This window comes from Excalfactoria chinensis, chromosome 3 (genome assembly GCF_039878825.1).
Source record: "Excalfactoria chinensis isolate bCotChi1 chromosome 3, bCotChi1.hap2, whole genome shotgun sequence".
Lineage (NCBI taxonomy): Eukaryota > Metazoa > Chordata > Aves > Galliformes > Phasianidae > Excalfactoria > Excalfactoria chinensis.
Window position 1 is genome coordinate 24,268,885 of NC_092827.1, and position 26,817 is coordinate 24,295,701.

General features: G+C 35.7%; 1 protein-coding gene across 1 annotated transcript in view; it reads right to left on the reverse strand.

The window, feature by feature from the left end:
• EYS (eyes shut homolog) overlaps positions 1 to 26,817 on the reverse strand; it is a 710,358-nt gene that overhangs the window by 271,817 nt on the left and 411,724 nt on the right. The gene's annotated exons all lie outside the window — the stretch shown is intronic.

The following is a 26,817-nucleotide window of genomic DNA, read 5'->3' on the forward strand; positions in this document are numbered from 1 at the left end:
GGAATTTTGAGACAAGTAAAGGGTACATTTTTCCTCTATAAACACTGCATTCTTATTCTTATTTTGCTAATGGTAGCAAAGATAGAGGATAATCCTTTATGTCTATCAAATCAACACACAAGAATCAAAAAAATGATATTAGTATTATTTCTTCAAAGACTAATGTTGACAACATGTAAAACCGGACATAAAGGTTTATGATAACCAGACAACTAGGATCAATGTCTGAAAGAAAAGGCTCTGAAATTGATGGCACTTGGAAAATACCAAGCAACAAAGAAAAAACTGGAGTAAATCTTTGGCTCTTGCCTAAGACAAAAGTAGTTTTCTCAAAGTTATGATTTCACACAGTTTTTGGTAAAAGAGTCAAAGAGAATGAGAAATTATAGAAACCACATGTTTTCTACTTTTTCTTTCTTTTTCTTCCTCCCTCCCTCTTTGTCATCCTTTTGTAACATCTTTTTTTTTTGTTTTGTTTTGTTTTGTTTTGTTTAACAAGCAAACACTTCTTTTCATTTTCCTCCCCTTTCACTTTCACAATTTGTGTTTCTACAACAACCGTATTCAACATGCATATATATATTCATGCACAAATGCACATGTTTATGAGACTAGTTTTGTACTTCCCAGTATTTACACTGACTCCTGAATCAGTACATCTGCTCTTAAGTTAACTAAAAAACATGTTCTCTTCCACACACGTGACACAAAAGAAGTTTAGTTGTTTTGTTGTAATAAAACTATAATATGTAGATTTTTTTACAAGAATAAGTCTCACTTCTAGAATCTCAAGGAATACAATTACTTGCTTAATCAACTTTATGAGACTTATATAAATTTAAAGAAATAATAACAACTTACCCATCCTGTTGAAAAAAGTCAGTAAAACAATATGAACCTAGATACAATGCACAGCACAGAGCAAGTGCTTATTTTGCTTGGCTAATATTTCACTGAATTGTGAGCAGTGAATATGATTATCTCTGAAGATCACTAAACCCAATTTATGTTTTCTAAAAAACACTAAATTGTAATTTTTTGGACACTGATTCCAAAAGCAAATAATACATATTTAAATTGTGACTGCCAATGATACTGGAATAAATTACACACTACCAATATAGCCCTCCTTTAACATTATACTGAATTTTCTCTTTTCAGAAACCCATTTACAAATTTGTGTTCAGAGTCGCTGTAGTCAAATGCTCAACAAAGCTCTTAAAAAATTCCAAGAGATGAAAATAAATAGCAATAAACCACTGATACACATACACTATATATACAACATTGTAAAAGAAACGAAAAACTTCAAACAATACCAGCTGATAACCAGTGATGTAAAAAAGGTGCACTCATAATTTTAGATGTATACAGTCTTAACATTTCTGTTTTGAAATATCAGCCTTTATCTATAATGTTCGGGAAACTCAAAATTGATCAGACAATTTCCTCCATTTTACAGACAGTACTACCCCTCTATAAAAAGAGCAGACACAGCTTTAGAGGATTACCTCCAATCCTTACCCTCGTTTTGTTTGCCCTCTCAATTTCTAAATCATTCCCTCATTCCATTTACCCTAAGCTGCCCTTGTGCATAGTTTTGCTCCTCCTACAGCATCACACAGCTACCTACACATTCCTGAGACACTCATATCTAACTTGCTTGACTCCACTTAGGAGCCTAGCTGGATGTTGCATAGAGCATGTCCTTTTGCAGACTCCATTCCTTTAGCTTCTCTTCAGTTATTTTTTTGTGCATTGTTCAGCACACAATCAAGAAAATTTGTGCAAGTAGGTCAGAGTGTTGTATTTTCTCTGATGCTGTGCTGATATAAGGCATCTGATCATCTAAAAGGAAATTAAAGTCTGTATGCTGTGCACAGAAAAAACGCAGGGGGAGAGCAAAGGCCTTTACTCATGGTTCCTAAATTTACATTATAAGTAGTAACTGAGCAGAGAACTGGATCACCTCTAAGTTTCAAGAAAGATCAAATAAACCAAAGATAGTGGTTTCTACCTTTAGCTTTTTGTGATAATTATAGCAAGCATAGAGAGTATTGAAGAAAAAAATTATACTTCATTCTCCCTGATGTTCACGATTATTTATCTTCCTAAGATCCTGAACGATGCTGCCTTGCAAAGTAACATATTCCATTATTCAACAGACTTAGTGACAGTTTGCCATCTCCTTAGAAATACATTTATGCTGCAGCAAAGGAAGCTTTTTAAAAGAAACAGTTCAGTAGTTAAATTGTCGCAACAGTGCTTTGTGTCCATAAAAATGGAAAGAGTTAATGAGAGAAAGCATGAAATGTTTTTTGCAGACTTCAGTTTTTGTGAAACCAATCAAACGTGCTACTTGAATCACAAATGGCTCCATACCCTCACATAATAGCTATTAACTAATTCTACCCCTGGGGTTTTACCTATAAGGAGTCTTACATTATTTTTAACAATGTGTAATTTCTTTTCATAGAACAGAAGCTTTGCTTATAATCCTTCTACCACACTCATAAACACAGCTTATCCATTTGACCCCCAGAGCTGTCTTCCTAGATTGCTATTTGCCCTAAAGAAGAGGAGAGCTCATCACCCAACCCTTTCAAAGAAAAAATAAATAAATAAAAGAGAAAAGAAAGAAATTGAAACTGTATTTTATCTTTCACTCTGAATGCCTAACACTTGCTTTCCTAAGAAACAGGAAAGCCCTTTGGCCTACAAAATCCTTTCAGCTGTAGCTTGTTCCCTTGCGTACATACGGTTCTCCACTTGAATTCATATTAATTTCAGAATGTTAAAAGGTTTGAGACCTAACCATGCAGTAAGCATCTACACAGACAATTCTGCAGCCCAGTCGACTGGCAACCTTCATTAATTCTTGCCAGTATCTACTGGATTTCCTCAGTTCCACTGAGCTTTGGCTGCCTAAGCTTCAGAACCAAAGGCTTCAAATTTAAAATCCAAGCTAGACAAGTGCAAATCTTTTTTTCTTTTTTTAAAGGGCAGTAAAAGATGATCAAAAATTTTAATATGCTCATTAGCCTATCCTTGTGGATTATGGAGCTGCTGCCTCTGGATATTTCTCTTCCTAATGTATTCTCTGCTGTTTGCAAGGTTTCAGTTATACAGAGGATTCCAATAAATGTTTTTCTTCTTTCTACCTCTGTTTTGTAATGTTTCACATGAAACTCCTTGTCAACTTATTGCTTCTTCCCTTTGTTATGGACTCATCTCCTACATCATTCACTGTTCTCTTAATTAGGAATGCCTTACAACAAGCAAAGAGAAAGCATCATCGCCTGTTGGAAGGACTTTCATGAAAAATATGAACAATTCTTTATTTGGAAATATCTGGTTTTGATAAAGAATGAAAAAAATCTCTTAGAACAGCATACAAACACTGCCAGAAGAAAGTTATGTTCATTGAAATCTAGGGAATGAGAAAGTACAATTTTTTTTAATTTTTTTTAATTTTTTTTGAAAAGTGAAAACACTGGCAAGGATTGCTTCACTGGACTAGATATAGAATCACTTCACCCCAAAGCCAAATTCCAACAGCTGCCCCATAGCCAATACTAGTGCAAACAGAATGCAAAGAGCAACACCTCTGGGATAGCCTGTTAGCATTCAGCAGATTAAGCCTTTAGAGAGCTGACTCACAGGCCCTGACATTCATAAATAATTTTAACCAACTCAGTATCTGCTGGAAAGGTAATTGTCTGGATGAAATCCAGGAGATTTTGAGACAATCTCTTGATGCAGGTGACTAGTTAATCAGCTAGGAGATTAACCTGTGTGAGATGCTGTGCAACACACCACCAATGGAAGACTGTTGGATAACGTAAAGGTCAAGGGCAGCCTTAGCTGCAATGAGTAGGAAAGTGTGGAGTTCAAGACCCTAAATGAAGCAAGATAAACAGCAACTCTGGACTCGGAGAAACAGATTTAACCCCACTGGTGATCTGCTTTGCAGAACCCAATTAGAAAATGCTCTTGATGGAAAAAGGGCATGGGAGAACTGACTAATCTTAAAGGACAACATTCTCAGTGCTCAGGAAAGAAAATGTGCAGACATAGAAGAAGAGACAGGCTGCTTGGAAAGAATATGAGACCAGAAATATGGAGAGTCTGGAAGTTGAAACTACCAGAATGTGTGAAGGACAAGAAAGGTTTCTGTTTGCTGCGCTGGTAGCAAAATGAATACTGTGTGAACCCACTGGTCAGCGCAACCTAGTGAAAACCAATAAAAATAAGTTGAGATACTCAGTTTGCTTTATTATTTACTGGTGGTAAGCCTCATTCTCCCACCTTCCAGATCCCTCCTAGCACAGCTTGCACAGTCAAACCACTTGGACATGTGCAAGTATCACAGTATCATACAGTATCACAGTATCACGCGAGTTGGAAGGGACCTTTAGAGATCATCGAGTCTAACTCCCGGGATTCGAGTCTAACTCCCGGGATTCGAGCCTTTCTGTGTAGCAGAGCAGCACTTCTACCACTTGCACCACAGGGGGGGATTCGAACCATGGGCCTCCGGTGTTGCAAGCAGCACCTTATACCACTGCGCCACTGGGGCACACAATAAATCTGTGAAATGAGATGACATCTAACCATAGGTGTGGAATGATGTAGATGATGTCACTGCAAGATGTCTCTCTTCTATTTCTGAGAGGTTATGGCAGTCAGCAGAGTTCCCTGGTGTCTAGAAAAATGAAGTTGGCTTTACCACCATCTCTGGCAAGGTTACAGAGCAAACACTCTTAGAGGCAATTTCCTAACTCATGAAAGACAAGACAACTGAGAACACCCAGCATGGGCTTAACAAGGCCAAATCATGCCTGGAGCTTGTTGCTTGCTATGATGAGAAGCATAAGTCCCTTAAAGTCATTTTTCCATCCAAAGCACTGCAGGTATATCTGTACAGCACCGTAAGAAACTGTCATTGTACGTGAGATAGAATTTTTTGGGTCCAGTGAGAATCAACATCCTGTATACTGTGGCAAAATAAACTTATTTGTGGGATACTATGAACTGGTTTGCAGATCATGAAACTACTGATAACCAAAAGATTGACAATACACTGTAAAGTGAATTTAATTCAACAAAACATACTGGTATAGGATAGACAAGTATCTCACCTGCTGACACTTCACATGAAGAAAAGTGCAGTAGAAAGAATTGCAGGTACTAAGTCAGTTAAGGCATTATTATCTTTAGTTAGCACTCCCATCCATTTCATTCTCTATAATTAGTCAACCACATCATTCTTCTACTTATAAAAACACCTGCAGAATGTTTAAGCTCAATAAATATTTTAGGGAACATATTCTTAAAGAGATTACTGAAGGTAATCATTTTACAGTGACCTTGTAAGTAATTTCTTCATTTTCAATTTATAAAGATATCTTCAGTCCTCTAACTAGAACAGCACGAGGAAATCTCAGCCATAACACTCTGCAGTGACACTCTGTGTTTAGGTTTATTTCTTCACTTTCTGAGGACCATGAAAACACAAAGAAAGAGTAAATTTCATTAGTATTAACTTATTTTGAACATTAAAAAAAGGAAGGGAGAGATATTTATAACAAAGCTCTTTTAGTAGTAAGGCTGCTTAGTGGGACTTCCTTTCCTAATGGAAATGTACATCTTCAGTAAAATAATATTCATATTATATACTATTATAAAACATGGTGCCTATGTCTGTGGAAGGGGGGCTGGAACTAGATGATCTTTAAACGTACCTTAGAATCCAAAGCATTCTATGATTTTATGATTACTCATTCTATGATTTTACACCCTGGAGAAGATTTTCAAACAACTCTGACTATTCTCAATTATAATTAATTTTTTTATCAAAACTACAGTGTATGCAAGCTTTTCACTTAATACTTCTAAATAATTTAAAACATTAAACAGATATTTGCACTTGCTTCATTCAGTCTACAGTTCTGTTTGCATCTAGACTGTATTTGATATTGAGAATTCATTCTTTCTAAATACTACTTTCTCCATACTGCAGTTGATATGCAGTTTTAATGACGTGACTTTATGGTATTTCAATCACTATGTCTTCATAAACACGAATGGCAGGAGGATAAAAGACAACTGTTTTAAACTGAAACAGGTAACACAGCAGAAATATGCTTACTGTCAGAGCTGTAAAGAATTTATGCTTCACTACTTCTGTGAATTCTAAAAGAATGTAGAAACATGGGGTAAGAGGCAATTCTGGCAGGTTCAGGGCCCCAAATGCAGGAAAGATGTGGAGCTGCTAGACAGGGTCCAGAGGAGGGCCACAAAGATGACCAGAGGGCTGATCACCTCCCCTACAAAGACAAGCTGAGGACCTAGACTTGTGACATTTGCCTGCTGCCTGATTTGCCTGTGCCTGCAATCTGAATCTTGACTGCCTCTCCCAGACCTGCTGTCATTTGCGTACTGCTTACCTGCTTTCTGTCGAAGGCCAGCCATTCTGCCACCACCTACCCCTGCACCCTTACTCCTGCATCAGCCTTGGACCATTGGAACAGCACACAACAGGACACCACTTGATCCTTGGTGGTGTCTATCCCCTCCTGACATAATTCTTGCTCTTAGCTTTCTTATCACTCACCCACCTTCCCTTCTTTCCCTTATTTTATATTTGCAAAACAGTACTTTGAAGGTTTTAGTTCATTTTCAAATAAGTCTCATATTCTTCCATATGTTATCTTTAGTCTTTTCAGGTGAAATACCCTAAAGACAGAGCAGAGCAATGATTTGCAACTGGTATTTATATTTCTAGATGCAACGCTTCTTCACTGTGATATGCCTCACCTTTGGTTCCACATAACATACTCTCAGTTACAGCAAGCCTGTGTTTTACCTTGTCAGAGAAGCCTGTGCTGCATGACTAGCAGAGAATTATAGTTATGTTTTTCTCTCAAAGTTGAAATGTTCTCTAATGTGGCGTGCTAGAGAACAATAAAATGTGGTTAACATCCAGAACTGTTGCCAGTGCAGCCTATAAGTGGCTTTCAAGCAAAGAAAAACAACAGTTATGAATAAACCCTCCTCACTGTTCTTTTGTCATGCTTACACAGAACTACAGATATGAGTAGACTGCGAAATTTTTCTGAAAGGGGAACATGGATGTTTTAGTGTTCCTGTTACTTACATCATCTATCATTGAAGCCTAAATGTGCACAAACACATACATAAGTCAGCTGCCTTAAATGTATGGAAATTCAGACCCTAAAAGCCATGAAACTCATTCCCTTTTCCTGCAATTACTGTATAATTTCTCTTTTCATATGCATGCATCAGTCAGACACACTGATCCATTTGTTGAATAACTTTTTCAGGCTTCCAGCCAGACTGTGATTCACATGAAAACCCGTGTCTTTACTGGTTTCTTCTAGTGAGTTCTGCATTTACCCTCCCTGCTAACTTCATAAAGGAATAATTGTCCATCTCTGCTTTAATTTCCAGTCCTCACTCTCATTCTGTTCAAGAGTTATAAAATACAGTTAGAAAAAGAAATTTCCTACATAACACATCCCTCAAATACACTAACACTATCAAAAGTGTTACTTAGATGAGTATATTTCAAAGTAAATGGTAATCAGATGTACTTATTTTTTTCCTCACAACCATAACAATTTGGAGAGCTTTTGCTCCTGTGCCTGTATAGATGAATTCAGGGAATTTGTGAATTTGGAATACTTTTAAGATGACATTCAAGAAAATTACTTGATTTTAATGCCTAACATTAAGCTCTCAATTTCTGTTGATTTCTGTTTCAATTTTTATGTATACCTGCATTCTGAAAGGCAAACTGAAAGCCATTTACTGATGCCCAGTCTCAGCACCTTGGACTACACTTTTTTCCAGAATCACTTTAGCACAGGTAAATTATGGATATTAACTGCAATGATGGAACAATTATAACTACGCCGTATTTCTGGAAATAGTTATTTTCAATCTATACAAATAGTACATATGCTTCTTTCAAAACCTTAAATCTCAATGTTTATTGGCAATTAAAACATCAACAAACAAAATAATTACAATAACCCTAGTTGGAAGGATAGGTTCACTGAATCCAAAGGTAATTTAAAATTTCTGGTCTTCCCTCAATCTTTCCCTTATTTCCCTAAAATCTTTCCCTTTATTCCCTAAAGCCTGAACTTCAAGAACTCTACACTCATGCAAGGTGACTGCTTTTATCCTGCTGTTACTTGCCTGTGAGCAATGCTTAAATTGTCAGTTTACCTACTTAGTTTCAGATGTCAAAAATCCTCTTCCCCTTTTGCACTCAAACATCTATCAAGGCCCAGTATAATATCGTTTCCAAGGTTCTGAAAAATTTTGCTAGGGTCTTTTGCCAAAGCATCTTTTGCTATATTCCACTGATGTGGAAATTAGACTGACAGAAATGTTATCACTAAAACCAAAACTACTAAAGATTACTATACAAGACACTTCAACTGGCAACTTGGAAATCCTCATGGTTTTCTTGTCTTTACATTTAACACTAAGAGTGTCATATTAAATGCTTCTGCTACCATTATTGATAAATGAATTCAATATAATTTAATCTGAAAATGCAAGTGTATAATATAATGAAAAAAATAAATAAATCTGACATTTAAAAAAAAAAAAAAAACAAAAAACAAAAAACCAACCAAACAAAAAAAAAACCCACAAAGAATCAGGACAAGATATATGCACTGCAGCTTATCTAAATTCAAGGTTTAGAAGAATGAGAGCATAACAACAACAGAGTCGTTGACTCTACGGGGTTCTAATAATAAAGCACTTAAAATATCTACAGGTGGAGATATGCATGAAAATCCGGGAAGTTTCAAGTATTTCTGCTTTAGTTGTGTAGTTTGATCACTACTTATTTTTTGAAGTAGTGTTTCTTTGTCTAAAAATAGACAGTTTATTTTATAGGAAAGAATAGTGCTAACACAGAAAAAAACATAAATTATAAATACTTTATATATACTGGAGTGCAATGTCAAATATTGTCTTATGTTTTATAATTGTAAGCATAAAACAGTGAGTAAATTAGCTGATTGCTGTACATTTAAAAGACACTTCTTTATATGTATTGACACATGCATATATCACCAACCAAGAACTGAAAATGTGTTGAATCCTCACCACTCCCTGAACTGAGTGAAAGGAGGAGCAAGTTCTTCTAATAGCAGCCCATTTAAATTATATGAGGTACCTGGAATTTAATTAGTGGAGGAATTTAACTTTATTATTATTATTCAATCATAAATAGTTCCTAAATTGGGATTTTGTATAATGTCTAAATGTGGATTTTGATGCATAATACACTGCGTTTCCAGATCTATTAGTTATTAGCTTAGTGAGAGGAACTGAGATCTTTGTGACTGCTGTCTGCCAGTTTTTTCCTGTAGGAGATTTTCCAACACATTGGCTAGCTCTACTACATACTAATAATGGAGAGAGGTATTAAGTTTTACTGCAGTCCATGGGTGTGTATGAGATTTTCTCAGTGAAGGTGTAATATCAGGAATAACTCAGCCGCATACGGTTCTATTTCAACTAAAGTCTGTGTTGTTTCTTTCCTTTTAGATGTACCATGAGGGACAGAGAGAGGATCAAGTATTATAGCAGGAATCAGCAGCAGCTCCTACCTTGAGGATAACAGGGCTTGCTTTCAGCAGAACTTCACAAGCAGAGGTAAAATCTTTCCCTCCTGCTTCCCCTTTCTACAAAGTGCTGGCAGCTGGTGCACAGCTGCCACCAAGCCCTGCGCTGCTGCTTGTGTGCTGAGAGCCCCACAGCCAGAAGGCACCACGGTTGCCACTGGGAGAGTAGTAGAGCAATCCCTAAGCTATCCAGGCTTCTTTGTTTTCCCTACTCATAAACCTACTCGCATTTTTCAGTCTTTTACAATTAGACTTTGAATAAATGGAACTGAGCTAGTTTTAACATTTTAGATACTATTTTATAAATTTCAAAATAAATTTCCTTGCTGGTCACAGCAAGTAGCATACATAAAATGGCTTTCAAAATGTACTTTATAGTATTGTAAGTTAATCCAGAAGGTAAATCTCTCATTATTCAGAATAAATAATATAGATCAGAATAGAACAATAATCAAAATCTTGAATAGTGCCCTAAGAACTGCACACCAAAAGCACAACATTTTCATTCTACAATGCAAGAATAATGAGGTAAGCAATAACTCCCTCTCGCACAGTAGCCAATCAATTGCTTAAGCAACATGATTTTCCAGCTTAAAAAAAACAACCAAACAAAAAACCATTGTGAAATCCAGAATAAAACCATACTTATCTGATCAAATCCACTGGGGGAAGAGATGGATTTATTATTATTATTATTATTTTCCTAATGAAGTAAAAAAATACAACTGTGAAGGAGTTTAGACATGGACAGTATCCACAGCAGTTCCCTACCAAGCTGTTTTTCACAAACAAGGCTGAAGCTATTGATCCTAATAACAGGGCACTCTGAAATAATTTTCCCCACCTGCTGGAAATGTGACTATCTCTATATCTTACATATACAACTATTTAGTTTAGTCTGTTATATAGCCAGCTTTTATTTTCCCCAAACTACACTGCAGTGTTAAGGAGGGGCTGTCTTACAAAAGAAATATTAAAGCATTTAACTTAAAGTTTGGGAAGCCTTATTCCTCCTTCCCTCATTAACCTATGTTAAGTAGCTGAAGCCTGCAGGCAGCCTAGTATGCAATACATTTTATCCCCACTTAACTTAGGAGTTCTAAAGAAGACCTGCATGCATGCACAACATTGATGAAAATCATTAGGTGAATTTTAAAGTCCTTAATCATTCACAGTATTAATTTACTCATTGATGTACAATAATGGAAGTATAAGATGGATGAATACAACATCACATTCTCTGTTTCATTTTCTAAGTTACAGTAGTCTAGATCCTGCTAATGTAACAAGTACTAACAAAGCAAATGTTGCCATGAATATTTAAGTATTTAATTGGGGAAGAAATCGTTAATAACACTACAGACCAATGCCACACCACTCAGTGAATGTTTTGAAGGTCACCTAAATGAACTAGGATTAAAAACAGGATCAGTAAATTTGGTAGATACCATTTGTGACGTAAAATCTATTAAAGAAAACCAAAACTCAAAACATAAAATACATGATTCATAAAATAGATAGTCAAAGGGATGACAGAGCTTCCCTCTTGTTTTGTAGTCACTTGTCACTTGTAACATATAAGTACAAAATTCTTATTTGGTAGCTTTTTAATATGGGAACTGGCAGCTCAAGGGTAGCAGAAGATGTAAAATTATAGTGCTGTTTGAGTAACGTATTTCAAGACATTCATTTCATTTTCAAGACATTCATTTCATGTAATTTCTTTGCTGAAAAATTTAAGTTCACAGTTGGAGTTAGAGATTAAGCACTGTAGAATAATTTCCCCTGTGTAGAAGAACTCATAGTGTCAAAAAAGCCCTCCCAGAAATGTTGCATAGCAAAGACTTTGCATGAATCATGAAGATTAAAGTGTAAGGATACAGGATGTCTTCCAGAATAACTACATGCATCAAATTTGTCTTTGGTAATGAAGCAAACTTATGTTGCTTCAGAGTCAATGTATTGTTTGCATTATGCTTGACTGTAGTGTTCTTGGTTTAAGTGCATGTTGGAATCCGAGAAAAAAATAAAAATAAAAATAAATAAATTATATATATATATATATGGTGGTTGGGATAGACGGTCTCTAAACAAATATTCAGGGGAAAGCTTCCCACTTTTGATCATAATATAAACAGAAAGCTAACTGCAAACCTAACTGCAGGGACTTGCCTGAATGAGATAAGTGGCTTAAAAAATACTGGCTAGCAAGCAGTCAGAGATGTAAAACAAAGGAAAGTCTCCCATATACCCTTTTTTCTGAAGAAAAAAAATGAAGTCAAATAGGTGAAGGTGTTCGCTATCAAGATGATACAGGCAATTAAAATGACAAGATCAAAAGATTTTGCTTCTGAAGAAACTATGTAAAACATAGCATTTGATCATGTTACAGAGAAATGCACTTATATGGGAACATTTTCCAATAGAAAAGAAGAGATATGGACAATAAGAAAAGCTGGAAACATTGGTTACATTTAGAATAGATCCAAAGACTTCAATGAAGCAAAAAAGATGATACTAGAGATATTACAAGCACATACATTTACGTTTGCCACATTAGAAACTCAGAAGATATTGTAATTCAGATAAGTGAGCAAAAGTGAGGAAAAGACAGAAAAGAATCCTATCTAGCAAAGGAGAGAGAAGAGAGGAGAAACCAGGAGTGGGAGGCAGAAACAGCAAAGTCACTAATGCAAGCTGAGAGGAAGGTAAGTGTTAAGAGCTTCACTCTAAAGAAGATTATGGATGGCATTTCTGAAATTGTGAAAAAGACAAGACAGGATTATCTGTGATCAGAACTCAGGTGGAAGCTTATGCAAAGTGGTAATGCCATCTGGCAACCTGCAACAGCAGGAGAATTAATTTAGCATGTAGAGGTCCTTGCCAGCTTTCTGCTCGTGTTTGCAGTAGCTCTTCTCACATTCATGGAATGGCACTGACTCTTCCACAACTATGAGGAAACCATAATCAGCTTTCATTTACAAAGTATATCTACCCAGATCCTCTGTAACTTTAACAAAACAGCATCTTTCAGCTACTAGTTTATCAGTAGGTTCCTTGTGGGTATATAAGGTTATTTTACAGAAAATAAAAAAGGAAAACAAATATTTAAGCCAAGTCATTCTTAAGGAAAGCATGGGCTCAGAACGTTAGTATCAATTAAAAAGATCACTTATCCTTTGGATGAGTTACCTAATTTATCCATAAAAAAATAAAAATAAAATAAAATAAAATAAAATTAAATTAAATTAAAAAAAAAAAAAAAAAAAGCTGGAAAAATAGATTGTCTTCTTGTTTAAGCAAGGGAGAGAAGTGCCCAGTGTGAACTTCAGCCCTACCCCAAGACAGCTTCTTTCAAAGAATAGCAAGAGAACACTGCCAGTTCTTTGCAGATCCTAGACAACCACTTTGTATCAGTATTGAAACACAAGAATTCAAAACTGTCACTATTAAAGGTGTGCTGTCCAAGCCAACAGGTTTTGTTGTTGTTGTTGTTTTTTCATTTATTTATTTTATTTTACCGATCTCTCTGCATTCAAGTAGCTACAAATGTAGCACTACATTTGCAAGCCTGCTTTAGGAAGAGCCCCTTAGTGTTGTGAGTTTGAATGGACCAGATGCCTATAACATCAAGTCACACATTTCCTAATATGTCTGGCCACTTTTAAGAAAAATACAGAGTATCAGGATAAGCTGGCTACAGAGGGCCCCCCATTTCAACCTTATATTTACTCCTTAGAAGTCTTTATATCACTTTCCATCTACGATTGATTATATTACTGTTTATAAGATATTAAGTAGATAAAATCAGTACCTTTACTATATCTAGTGCATATTTACAAAGGCCATATGTTTATATTCTAATAAAAAGAAATAATATTTGTGAAGAAGGTGAACATAAATGCCAACTTACCTGCATCACACAACTGCATACTTAATGAGATGTAAATGTGAAGATGGAAATATTTGAACAACTTAAGAGAAAACTGAGGTACAAATTTAGAGTTTACATAGGAACTGAAAATAGTCACATTTCACATCCAGGCCCATCCATAAATCTTTTTGCATAGCTGTGCAATTTTCTGCCCAAAATGGCAACATGCCAAGCACTTTCATCTGAGTGTTTACCTGTCATATATACAACAGCATTAAAAAAAAAAAAAAAAAAAAAAAAAAAAGTAAACAGATGAATCCTTACATGCTTAAGTACCACACAGGATTTTTGAGAAACACCAGGTCTTGATTTGGCCAAAACAAATAGAAAAACATCTGCAGAAGTAGGCTACTGTTTGAGAGCAAGATTGTATTATATTTTATCTCTTTAGAGAGTGAGATAGGAATTGTCAGCAGATATACATAAGGATGAGGGGAAAAACAAAACAAAACAAAACAAAACAAAACAAAACAAAAAAAACTTTTATGCCAAAATAAAGTTGAAAAAAAAAAAAAAAAAAAAAACAAAAAAAAAAAACGGCATTTAATTATAATCTTTGGTATGATGACATTTCCTTTACACAACTCTATTTCAACCTCCCTCCAAAATCCAAATATGGCTCATTATAAGGCCATTCTAAGGCATAGAAAAGAAAGTAATTTGAAATAGACATTTGCAAATAATATACAAAACCAAAAAATAGCTGCACCTTCATTGAGAAAATTTTCTCCAAAACCCTTCTTCTGAAAATCTCGTGAATGAAGGGAAATACTGTAGGGTTTAAGGTTTATTGTTTTTAATTGTTGTGACATCAAAAGTAACAACAAAGTTGCAGCGCTTTTCATTACACCAGGAGCTCATGCTGTGCATGCTTTTTGGGAAACAGTCATGAATGAAAACCAGAAAGAACCTGGAATAGAGAAGCTTTCTTCTGAAAACTTGCATTAGCTCAGCACATGGCAATTCAGAGTGTAGTATGGTACTATACTAGGCTTGTATTACTTACAGTGGTCTTTCTAGTCTTGTAGAAATATTGAAATGGCTAATTATTACCACTGTTAATATAATTCGTGGTCTTCACTTTTCTTGCACATGTAGCAAACTACTATCCTTCCACAAGATGAGAAAATTACACATTAATAAGGTGAGTTACATAACATTCCAGGTTAACAAATAACATCTACATGAAACTGTCCCAATTTCTATCTACTTAATAGGAAAAGGAAGTCTTGGGAGAACGCTCACAAAACAGAAGAACGAAAGACCACCTTATTTTTCAGGACATATAAAAGATATAGATCTTTTACAGCCCACTCCCAAATTACTACTTTCAATTGAATATATTCAAATGATTTGGCACCTATAAGGTCCAGAACAGCATAAATTCATCTTCTATCTTTCAAATGTTCTAATTTAAGGATTTATCTAAAATTAAAATCCTGGCATTTTCAATGGTTAGTACTTATAACTACAGTCCCGAGAATAAGAAATCCCTATGACTTATATGACCTTCCTCAGCCTCATTGTGAAGCTTTCTCTCCCCTCCATCAGTACAAGTTTTATCAACTGACAGCTCTGATATTTAGAATGGGTATTGAAAATGTCTAATGAGAGAGAATCAGCTTCCTACTATACAGAGGATGAGTTAGATCAGCATTCAAACTGGTCAGCATGCTGAACTTTGTGTGCAGCTTTAAGCTCCTATGACTTAAATCCTTCGCCCTTATTGAACCCCTAAATCAGACTCTGTCCATAAGACCATAGTGCAAAACCTTTTCCTGAAGGAAGGAGCAGCAGTTTCTTTTTCTACATAGACAGTAAGCATATTTAATACGTGACAACAATTCACACATACGCACATTACTGCCAAGGAAGTGACATGTATATCACAAAACCCCTCTGCCTGAAGAGGTTTAGCCCACAGCTCTCATCTTCCTTAAGAATACTATTGATCACATTCATTTCAGAATAATGCTTTTCTGCAGAAGTGAACGCAAAACCCGCTGGGACTGAAACCAGCAGGAAAAAAGTCCAGCGCTTCTGGCTGTTGCTTAGCACACAGGGCTGTAACCTCAGAGAATTACATATTGTAACAGGATTTTGACTGTATTACTTCAACCATACCATAGATATGAAGAACAGAATTTAGATAATCTTTCACATTAAGAAAGTATATATTGTTAAAAGAATACAAATTTTATTTTCTTTTTTTGTTGTTTGTTTGTTTTGTTTTTTAAATGGGGTCTGAGAAAACAATTATAAGAACAAAGAAGATTTATATTTGGAAGTGAAGACTGGGAAAATTACGCAAGTATGTCCTTACATATCACTTCCAATATGTCTAGAAAATCATGAAGAAAGAAATTAACATGGCCTTAATGAGTTAAGCCTCTTATTTAGTCTGAATAAGGTACAGTCATATATATTGTGTGAGAAATAATCGAAAGCCATATAAAAGATATCTATCTAAAAATCAGTCTGCAAAATAATTAGTGTTTGGCACTTTTCTCTTTTCATTTCTTTTCTTTCTTTAAAAGAAAAACAAACAATCAAAACAAAACAAATAAACAAAAAACACAACATAATTCAGTGAATTACTGACTGAGGACCATCTCTACTGGAGAGATCACAACCAAATCCCTATACTATGACTTTCTGACAGCCTAAAATCGGATCAAGAACTATGCAGTACTTGGGAATTTAAGTATTTTTGAACAATATTCCCAGATATGCACAGAAAATAGGGAGCTATCTAACACCAGATAATAGAAACTGTGGAAGGTAGCAGCTGACCCCTCCTCAGCTGCAGGCATTTGATGAAGGACTGCACACAGGGCTGTCCTTTTGGACGTTGAGGGCCAGAACTGTCTGCTGTGTGTTGACACATACAATTGTACTTTCAAAGAACTAAACAGGAATCATTATTTTCCTTTACAGTGCTGCCAGAGAGGTGATAGCAGTGCCATTGTTCATCTTTTATGCTACAACGCAATTATTACACTGTTCAGCCATGGGAGACCCAGGTTCAATTTTTTTCTTTGTCTAGGACTTAATAACTGTATCTTCTGTGTATCGGTAAATGTTCCAGATACTAGACAGAAAGCTAGCCCAGAGGGTATTTCATCCCCAAAAGTGGCAAAATCCATGAAAAATATAAATGAGGAGGAAAGAATAGATTCTCTAGCCTGAGATGAGTGCACTTCTTGGAGAACTTGGAGACACAGGATGATGTGGATTTGCTTTATGGTAACTACAGAGAGGGAAACATCTACAGCATGATTTATCTGAATAATTTTAGATGCGTTCCTTGAGACAAGTCACACCCCAAAAACATCAATTTCTCTATATAAAGGTAGTCTACAGCCTCATCCCAAATCCTCCTACAGGCAAAAGAGAAAATAAAATTTGAAACTCAGAAATTATTGTTCTAAGCTTAACACAGAAATGTGTAGTTAATTAGGGGAGGAAAAATTGCTACTCACTGAAGCCTTCCTAGTATCTATCCTTTTTCTTAGCAGTTAGGCTTGGCCTCCCACTCTTTTGTTGGGTCACAAGGTTGACTCTTCTGTCTTACCCAGAAGGGATGGGGACAGGTGCAGGAGGTTGCAGCTGTCAGCATCCTCAGGTTTTCATCAGAAAAAGAATTATATTTTGATCTCCTTGTTCTTAAGTTTAGTATGGATTTCTTTTCTTTTCTTTTCTTTTCTTTTCTTTTCTTTTCTTTTCTTTTCTTTTCTTTTCTTTTCTTTTCTTTTCTTTTCTTTTCTTTTCTTTTCTTTTCTTTTCTTTTCTTTTCTTTTCTTTTCTTTTCTTTTCTTTTCTTTTCTTTTCCTTTCCTTTTCTTTTCTTTTCTTTTCTTTTCTTTTCTTTTCTTTTCTTTTCTTTTCTTTTCTTTTCTTTTCTTTTCTTTTCTTTTCTTTTCTTTTCTTTTTCTTTTTCTTTTTCTTTTTCTTTTTCTTTTTCTTTTTCTTTTTCTTTTTCAGCACAGTCCACTTTGATTTCCTTCTGTATCCTAGCAGACCCCAAAACCCCATGCACACCTGGCTGATGTCAGGAACTGACTGGTGGCAGTGCAGCCATGCCCCGAGCTGGAGCTACAAAAGGGTGGCAGCAGCTACTGGGCCCTGACTCTGGGTTTAAACCTTGGCTCAGGCCAAGGCCTACCTGAGTCCCTGCACTTTTGGTTAAACACAGAGATGGGGCCCCCTAATAAAGGTAATGAAAAGAGGCCACCAAATAACGATGGAAAAATCATATTTACATTGGCTACATAAGCCCATACAAATGTTGTCATAAGCCTTCAAGACGAGGCACGATTAAGCCTATCTTATGTACCTGAAATCTTGCTAAGGACAAACTACAATGCTTAAGTGTATAACAAATAGCATCTATTGCAAATTAAGTTATGCAACCCATTTCTCAGCAACAAAAAGTTATGAAGAAAAGAGTGAGATGAGGCAATGTTGCCACTGGAATTACTAGTTGGCCAATGTTATTATGACGTGCATTAAAAACAACTGTTTACCTTCATGGTTCTGTGAAGTATTTTCTCACCCTTGTGCAAAGTTAAGAGAAGTTCAATTAATCTGATAAAATCTTTACTTTCATCTTCTCTCACAGCTCCCCTAGATCCTGTAATCTCTTGGAGGAGGAAGCTTTACATTCACAGAATGTGAGATGACTCTTAATTCAATGAACTTAAAAATGAAACACGATAGTTTTCCAGACAAAATAACTTGTGCTACTTCTTTTGTGGACACTGAATTAAAGAATCAGTCCCTCAGTTTTCTCTAATATTCACTCTGTACTATTCTAATGACATTACTGCACAGATTCTCTACCCTTCTTTTTTCTCTTTGTTTAGAAGTCATCCTTAACCACTATACTAGCTAATTCCACTTTAGTTAGGGAAAGTTTTCTGCTCTTCTGGAAAGGGGTTTAACTGATCAGTTCTCATCTGGTGATATGCTGACACAATGTAACAACACTGATTAAAACTTTATTCATATTCATTCGTGTTCAGTGATTCCAAACAAACTGAACCAGAAAAAAACATCAGAAGACATTTCATATTCTATGAAAAATAATCTCTAAGAGGCAATAGTTTTTAGCTCCCTATCAATTGTGAAGCAAGTTCTTAAAAAAATTTTAGGAAGTGAATACAACCCATTTTTCAATGCTCACAGAGATGAAGTGTTTGCTTTTCAGTCATCACAAGCAAATTGAGCATGTCGAGAAACGACAGACTACTGCGTACATAAACTTACAAATTGATAGTAAAGTGCAGATAATTACACACTATAGCTTTTTATTTCCTGTCACACAGAAAAATAACAGCAGCAGATTTATCTTTAGTTAGCACTGTATTTGGCTGCTGTGATGTTTGGTGTGTGTCTAAGCCCTGTGTTTCCACATTTGCTTATTAATCATGAACTTTTAACACATATTAATGTCAAGAAAGATTCAGAATGACTTGGTATTTTTAACTACTAGAAATACCATTAAAAGAGCTGGTTTCAGATTGGAACCTTAAGATAGATTATGCAGAATTTCTACTATACAGCTATTAGAGCTCAAAAGAGTAAAACAAAAGCCACAACTAATTTAAAAATATTCTGGTCTTTAATGAAAGGGGTACTTGATTATATTCTATAATTAGTATTCTGTAGATTAGAAAGATTAATATTCTATAGACTAGAAAGAGACAGAAAAAAAAAAAAGAAAAAAAAAAAAAAAAAAAAGGTTAATTTCATGACAGTTGAAAACTCCAGAGATAGCGTATTATATATCCCAACTTTACCATGGTTAGTTTCTCTTAGCTGGGCCAAAACTCTCACAAAAGCAGGTTGGAGACCCCAGCCCTACCTATGATTTCTATGATTTCACTTCAGATATGGTTCCATGGAGAAACCTAATCTAAATAAAAACTGACCTGTTCAATTAGTCTCTCATTAGTTTGTGTAAGTTAGCAGATATCCTTCTATACAAAACAGTAATCTTCAATAATTGTGCAGTCTTGACTCTAATTAGTTCAAACCCTTATTGCTGGAAAGGGTACATAGGCAAATGAAATTTGTGTGTTATTTCTCTATCCTCATCTATTGCTTTGTTCCTGACACAAAGATGGTGTCATAAATATGTTATGTGTAAGAGTGTAACAAAGCTAAAGTTAGTCATACAAGCCTGCTGCCTTTTACTGAATGTTTTTTCCTTTGCTCTTAGGTCCTTATTCAGCAAAGATTATCTCCAAAATATTTTGGTAACAATTCACACAGCTTCTTCAGTACAGACCATGTACAGTGCTGAGTAGAACTCTAAAGAATGACTACACACAGGATGGTGAATTTTCTCACAATTAACTCTAGGGCAAGAAAAAAAAATGCAGTGGTAGTTCATCTCTAGTAGACCTAACAACACTGCAGCAGTTGCTTAGCAACCTGCATCAGATGTTTTGGATAATAAGAAATACCTACAGCAACATCTAGATATGTGAGTGTAGCACTGAGAGGAAGTTGATACTCACTGCCTGTTACTTTGCCCACAACATGAGTTCTGCCTTTGCATCTATTCATGACTAAGAGAGTGAGCTTCTCTCTTTAGATTACTGACGGCATTTATAGGCTCTTTTTTTCTTAGATGTGGTATGGATTCATCAGGCCAACCTGCAGACTCTGTCTGGCTTCTTGTTTGGCTGTGGGGAACACCTGTCAGGTGACTGACTTTGAGCCTGATGCTGGGGAGGTTTTTCTGAACAGCATCATTAAGCAGCAGCCTAAAAGCTTCTTCATGCCTGAAGGAAACAGCTAGCACACAATTCAGGAATCTGTAGGTAAGATGTTTAAGCAGAGGTCAGAACTCAGTATGGAAGAGCCCCCAGGGCTGCTTGCTGCAACCTTTAATGTGACTTGCAGATCATGCCAGCCTGGGCTGCTCAGGCCATGTGAACAGCTTTTCTTTAAAAACAGCAGCATGCACTTCAACAGCTGTGTCAGGGAGACCTGAGCCTTTAGCACAGATATAGACTTTCTTGTAAAGTGAACCACTTCAGAGTTTTGGAATAATTAAAAAACCTGCAGATCCATTACCCGTAATGTATTAACTTGGAATAACTGCCTGTCACACAGATGCTCCACTGCCTCCCATATTCCAAATGAAACAGTTAACACACTGGTAAAATACTGTCTGCCCTGCAGTAGCAGTTGATCATTTCATTATGAATTAACCTCAGATACCTGCTTTGTCACGCATGATGCAACAGTGCTCACATTATGAATATGGATTTCACCGAGCATATGCAGGGATTCCCTCTAAAGTGAATTTAACTCTGTGGAATGAGTTCTGATCAGCAGTGCAATGGAAGCTGAAGCATCCAGCAGAGAAAAAGAGGAATGGTGGTACAAATTTTTTGCTGGTCAAGGTTCCAACCTGTAATGAAGTGCAGCCAACTCAGAGCCAGTGCCTCTGGTTTAGCACAGAAAAGAGCTAATTATTCAGAACCAATATGAATTATAAAGGCACCGTGGTACTCTGTGCATTTATTTATTTCCTTTGGTTATAGAGGCCTTCTGTTTATATAAATGTATCTGTTCTCTCACAGCCTCACCTTTTATTTTCACCTTTAAGCTAAACCAGAGCAAGGCTTCAGATTACTGCTAGTGTCAAGAAAGGTCATTAAAAAGGAGGGAGAATAAGGCATAGTCATGAAATAGAGAATAATTCATTTACAACCTACAGCCATACAGAATTTTTTAAAAAGAATGTCCTCAGCAGGTTAATGTTCCTATCCTGTGGGCAGGTTACCTAATGAGAAAGGACAAGAGTTGAAATATTTTTTTTTCTTTTCTCTTAGGCTCTAGAAGAAAACTAACTTACAAGACTAAATATGCTTCAGAGGGTTTAAAACCAGACACAAGCACTGCAGAATAAACAAGAAAATGTTTTATTATCTTTTTCTTCCATTTGACTGCAGTGGATGAGTAAATCTAAGGTAACTCCATTTGATATAACGGACTGTTGAGAAAAGCATGAGACTAGAGCAATCTATAAAAAACAAAGCACAGATCCTAAGTGTTTCTTGTTATTCTAACACATACTCAGATGCCCTATGTGTTATTTTACCACATAAGAAACACAACTGTACTCTACATGCAGTGTTTTTCCTACATGGTTAATCTAGGTAACATTCTGGTCACAAAGATAGCTGCAAACTAAGATCCTTCCATTCTACTCAATACCCTGACTTCCAAAGATCAGAATAAAATATTTTCTATTCATGTCTTTGAAGAAATTCCTTTAGACTATTTATGAGAACACAACTGATAACAAGACTGCAAAGGGAGGTTCAAGATTAGTTTGTACATACCAATTCCAAATAATGCATTTATATTTTATTATCTCTCTGTAATTCACTCTACCGTTAGTTCCTCATTTCACTTAATATCACTAAGCTGTGATACTGCTTCACATGAGAGATTCAGATGTTTTTAGTAGTCCTAAAGTGATCGTACCTGTAATGCAATACTAGAAAAAGCCTTCTGATGCTTAACACCTATAAACCTGTCACTGTAGATCACAGAAAATCTATTATAGCAATGAACACTTTCTGCTTCAAGAAGAGATGAGCAGGCAAACCCTTTATGGCAATTTGTGAGGCATTTAATAGCATGAGTCATTGTTCAGAAGTTTTTTATACATGTATTAAGTCCAAGATAATACTAGAGCTTAAAAAGGAGACAAGCATTAGCTAATAATTCTGTCACTTCATAGACTGCTCCAAGTGTTAATGAAAACAGTACTAGAGGCCTTAGTGAAAAACAAAACCAAATATACAACAGCCAACATGATCTCATTTGCATACATCACATTAAGCTAAATAAAGTATTGCAGTTCATGGAAGAAATAGAAAACAAGACAAAGAAAAATTGAAAGTAAAATGAGAAGAAAAATCTGGATATGAAACCTTACCTATTATTTTTTAATGGCATAAACCTTACATCAAAATAACTCATGTTTTATCAAAAGAAGTTTGGTGAAATTGTTGCCCAGTTTTATTATATTTAATTCCTGTGACAGTTTTCCACTCAGAGTCACAGTATCACAGTGTCGTGTGAGTTGGAAGGGACCTTAGAGATCATCGAGTCCAGCTCCTGGGATTCGAGCCTTCTGTGTAGCAGAGCGACACTTCCACCACTTGTGCCACAGGGGGGATTCTAACCTTGGCCCCCGGTGTTGCAAGCGTCACTTCTATCACTGCACCACTGGGGCACACCGAGTCTTTTGTATACTTTATAAAGTTGCTAATAAACTAAACAACAAGATATACCTAATGACATAGTGCTTCATGCTCTTTATAGAGACAAAGCTTTTCACAAGATTTTATTGCTACTGTTTTAAGCTAAAATGTACCTAAAATACACAAAGCATCAGCAAGACTTGACCTCCCTAGCTTAGAAATGCTGTAGTCACTGTTGAAAATTTCATACAAACATAGAGGTTTACATTGGCATCCATTTTTTTATAGGCAAAATACTAGTGTTCTCTTCACATGAATTGAGAAAGCAAGAAAATCATTAACAAATGCAAATAACTGAACTTAAATGCTCAGAAATTGTCCAAATAAACTAGAAAAGATAAGGAATTGTTCAGAGGGATGCTGTCTAATTCTGGATTCAAGGAGGCTGCAGCTGCTCAGAACAAGAGTACACTGACTGCAGAGAGGCACACATGATCCCTTTTTAGTTATTGCCCATACTCTAAATAAAGCAAGCACTACCTCACTTAATGAATGAGACTGAGGAGTCCGCTTCTTTATACATAGCAAAGTTTAGTATGATTATTGATGTAATTTTCCTAATTTAATAGCTAAAAGCAAACTTCTCAATTTACTGCCAACCACTGCCTTCAAGCACACTAACAATTACCAAATACAAACATATTTTGTGAGATAATATTTCCCTTTATGAACTTTTCAAAATTATAATAGCACAAAAGTAGAATTCTTTGTCAACTTAGTAAGTCAAATTACCAGATCTGTTCACAGTTCTGTAAGAACTTGTCATGATACTCCGAAGGACTGCAGTCAGCAGAATTTCCACATGTGACTCTTAAACTCTTTCAGCAACTATCATGGTCTGCTAGAATATTCTTTAAAATGGCAGCATCTGCTGAGGCCATGAGCTGACCTCTGTCTCCTTGTTTTCCCAAGAGATGATACAACAGAAAAAAGAACTAGACTCTTTTCTACAGACTTTGCCTTAGAATTATCAGTTGATCTGAGTAGGGTATGCTTGGGATCCACTCTAACTACAGCATCTTAACAGAAACCAGTCATAACTGATTGTGTTTTATGACAGTCAAGAGTGAGATTACTTCACATTCCCCAAGCTGTGCAACTACTTATCCAGAAAAATTCAACGTAAGGTGCTTAAAACTGTACATGAATTGATCTGTATCCCTGCTTTCAGAACTACTACAACTGCATCATGCAGAGGGTGCAGCTTGCACCGACTGCAGCAGAGCTCTGTGCTTAGCAGAAGAGTTGTGACAGAAGCAGAAATGCCAGAAAAATTGAACTTGTTTGAGCTATATGCTCATGTTTGTTGGCAGGTTTTACAGTGTTCAAATCTGTGCTAGTTATGTTATGCTAATATCAGTATCAGAGCAAGCTTATTTGAAGATGGGTCACCTGTATCCCAACAAGATGAACTCACACCTTTAATTTTCCTAATAAATAAATAAATAAATAAATAATCCTGTTGACAGAGGCTTCACAAGCTCTTAGTGGTTTGAGGAATGTATGAGGAATTGATTAAATTCAAGATTAAAATGTGAAAACTGAGGTGTTTTTATAAATATATATAAAGGCATACTAAATTCCTGCCTGTTATAATGCATGGAGTTTTACAGTGTAAACATTTATCGAAATGTCTGAACATAGATTCTTGGTACCATATTGTATGCAATTGGATATTGTGCTCAACCTTTTAATGTACACAGGATAAAGTAGTATTTCACTTGACATCTGGGTTTATTTGACTGAATTGGTAAGCTGAATAATATTGTACAAACCACTAAATGTACTAACTACATCTCAGCCACATGCAGCAGTTAGCAACACCTAGATTTACTTTTTAAAATCATACTGAATTTCAGTCAATGAATCTCTGCCTTTGGGTCCTTTTACTTCTATACATCCTGAGTAAAACTGCAGTGATTTAGTTTAGAACCAAAATATAACTACATAAAAACCTGAAAATCCTTTGAATAGAAACCCGTGCTCTATTCAGAATGTCTCTTAATTAAATGTTGACATTGCAAAATGTGTTCTCTGATGATATTCATGAAGCCACATCATAAATGGGCTCTTTGGAATTAAGAAATGAAAGCTAGAAGCAACTCTCTTAGTGGGGCAAAATCTGGAAAATTGGATTCCACAGCTGTTGTCCTTCCCATGTATTCTCTTAGTAAAACAGAATTAAAGTATCTTTTCATACTGAAATGGAAAACAGACTAAATCACACTAGAGGAGATCTACAATTATAAAAATGGATTATCTCTGCAAATAGTATGATGATGACTATAGCAGCACATTCAGTCATTCAGAAGAATGTCACTGATACCTTACAGTTACACAGAACACTGAATCATTGTCTCTGCTTATGACATGTCAGCTAAAATAGTAAAATGCTGCAGCACTTTTGTTAGAACACTCATGTCTAACTAGATAACATGGAAAATAAGGAAAAAATAGCTCCAGAGCATTCAAATTCAACCTGACATTTGTCACAGCAGTTTCCAGTTTTTATTTCTTACTCTTTCATTCTGATCAGAGAGGTCCTTGAGATACATAGTCCAGCAAAGCTGAATGATTTTGAAGTCTTTGTTTAGTTTAACTACTCAATAAATCTCAGAGATGATGTTACACTGAAATTTGTTATTTATAATATATGACATCTAAAGCTATCAAAGGTCTCCCCTAAGAGTGTGTCAGTGATAGCATTCATCCCCAGATCCATCATATTCATGTGCAGTTTAACCTGAGATGTGTACAGAATTTTGCCAAAAAACTTAGCAATGTCCTAAGATGCCACAGTTACACTATTGAGTGTTACAGTATCTCTGATTGCATTCACTAACTAATGTAATCAATCTACTTGAACTGTTAGACTACTGTAGCAGTTTAGTATCCATTGACTATCATTTGCAAAGAAAGTATAAAACTAAATAAAATTTAGGTACAACTTAAAAACTAAGCTCCACTCTGTTTAAGAAAAACGCTTGCTTTTTTAAATAATACACCATGGAGCTTCATGAAACTAACTCAACTACTGACAGTTACGTAGGACTGGTAAGTAAAGTGCATATTCAGCCAGCTCTCACAGGTTTCTGCTAGAATCATGTGGAACAGTAGAAGGAGTTCAGAAAATTTTCTCCTTTTCTCATTTGATGGAATAAACAAACTTGTTCTGTGTTCCTGAATAACTGCCAGCTTCAATAATGATATGATCAATACTCTGGGGTAAATAAATGCAATTTCATGGAAGACTGTGTGCAACAGAAAATCAGAGAGATGAAACTATAACTCAAATTGAATGCAGGCAGAGAAGAAAAAAATGAGTCTCCCAAAGCTGATGACAGTTTGGGAATTCTTTATTCTGTCCTTAACACTATGTAAGCTTCCTTAGAGAGACAGAGACACCACAGCTTGTCCATCTATAAAAAAGGATACTTAAAGAATGGATGGCAGGAAAAAAAGTCATTCATTTTTTGAATTACAAGGCAGTAGTTCTTTTCAATTACAAGGCAGACACAAACTGCACAGACAACTATAAACAAATGCACTTAAAATCTTGACAAATAACATTAACAAAACTTAAAATATTCATCCATGCAAAGCTACCCAAAAATGAAAAATAAGCAACATGCTCCTAAACATACAAAGCAAGCAATCTTTCTTTGCACAAACCTAAGCACAAGATACGGCTAAACATATAAAGCCCTCTCCTTAAAATCAATGGAAAGAAGTGGTTGCCTTGAGAGAGTAATTAAATTTGCTGATTTTTGTTGTTGTTATTTGTTTTAGTTCATATTAATAAAAGAGAATGTAAACTGATGCCTCTAAAAGCAAAATTTAGACAAATGAAGTCATCCACCACAAGACAAATAGTTGTGCTTGTCCTTGAAGTGCACCCAGCAGCACCAGGATGCATC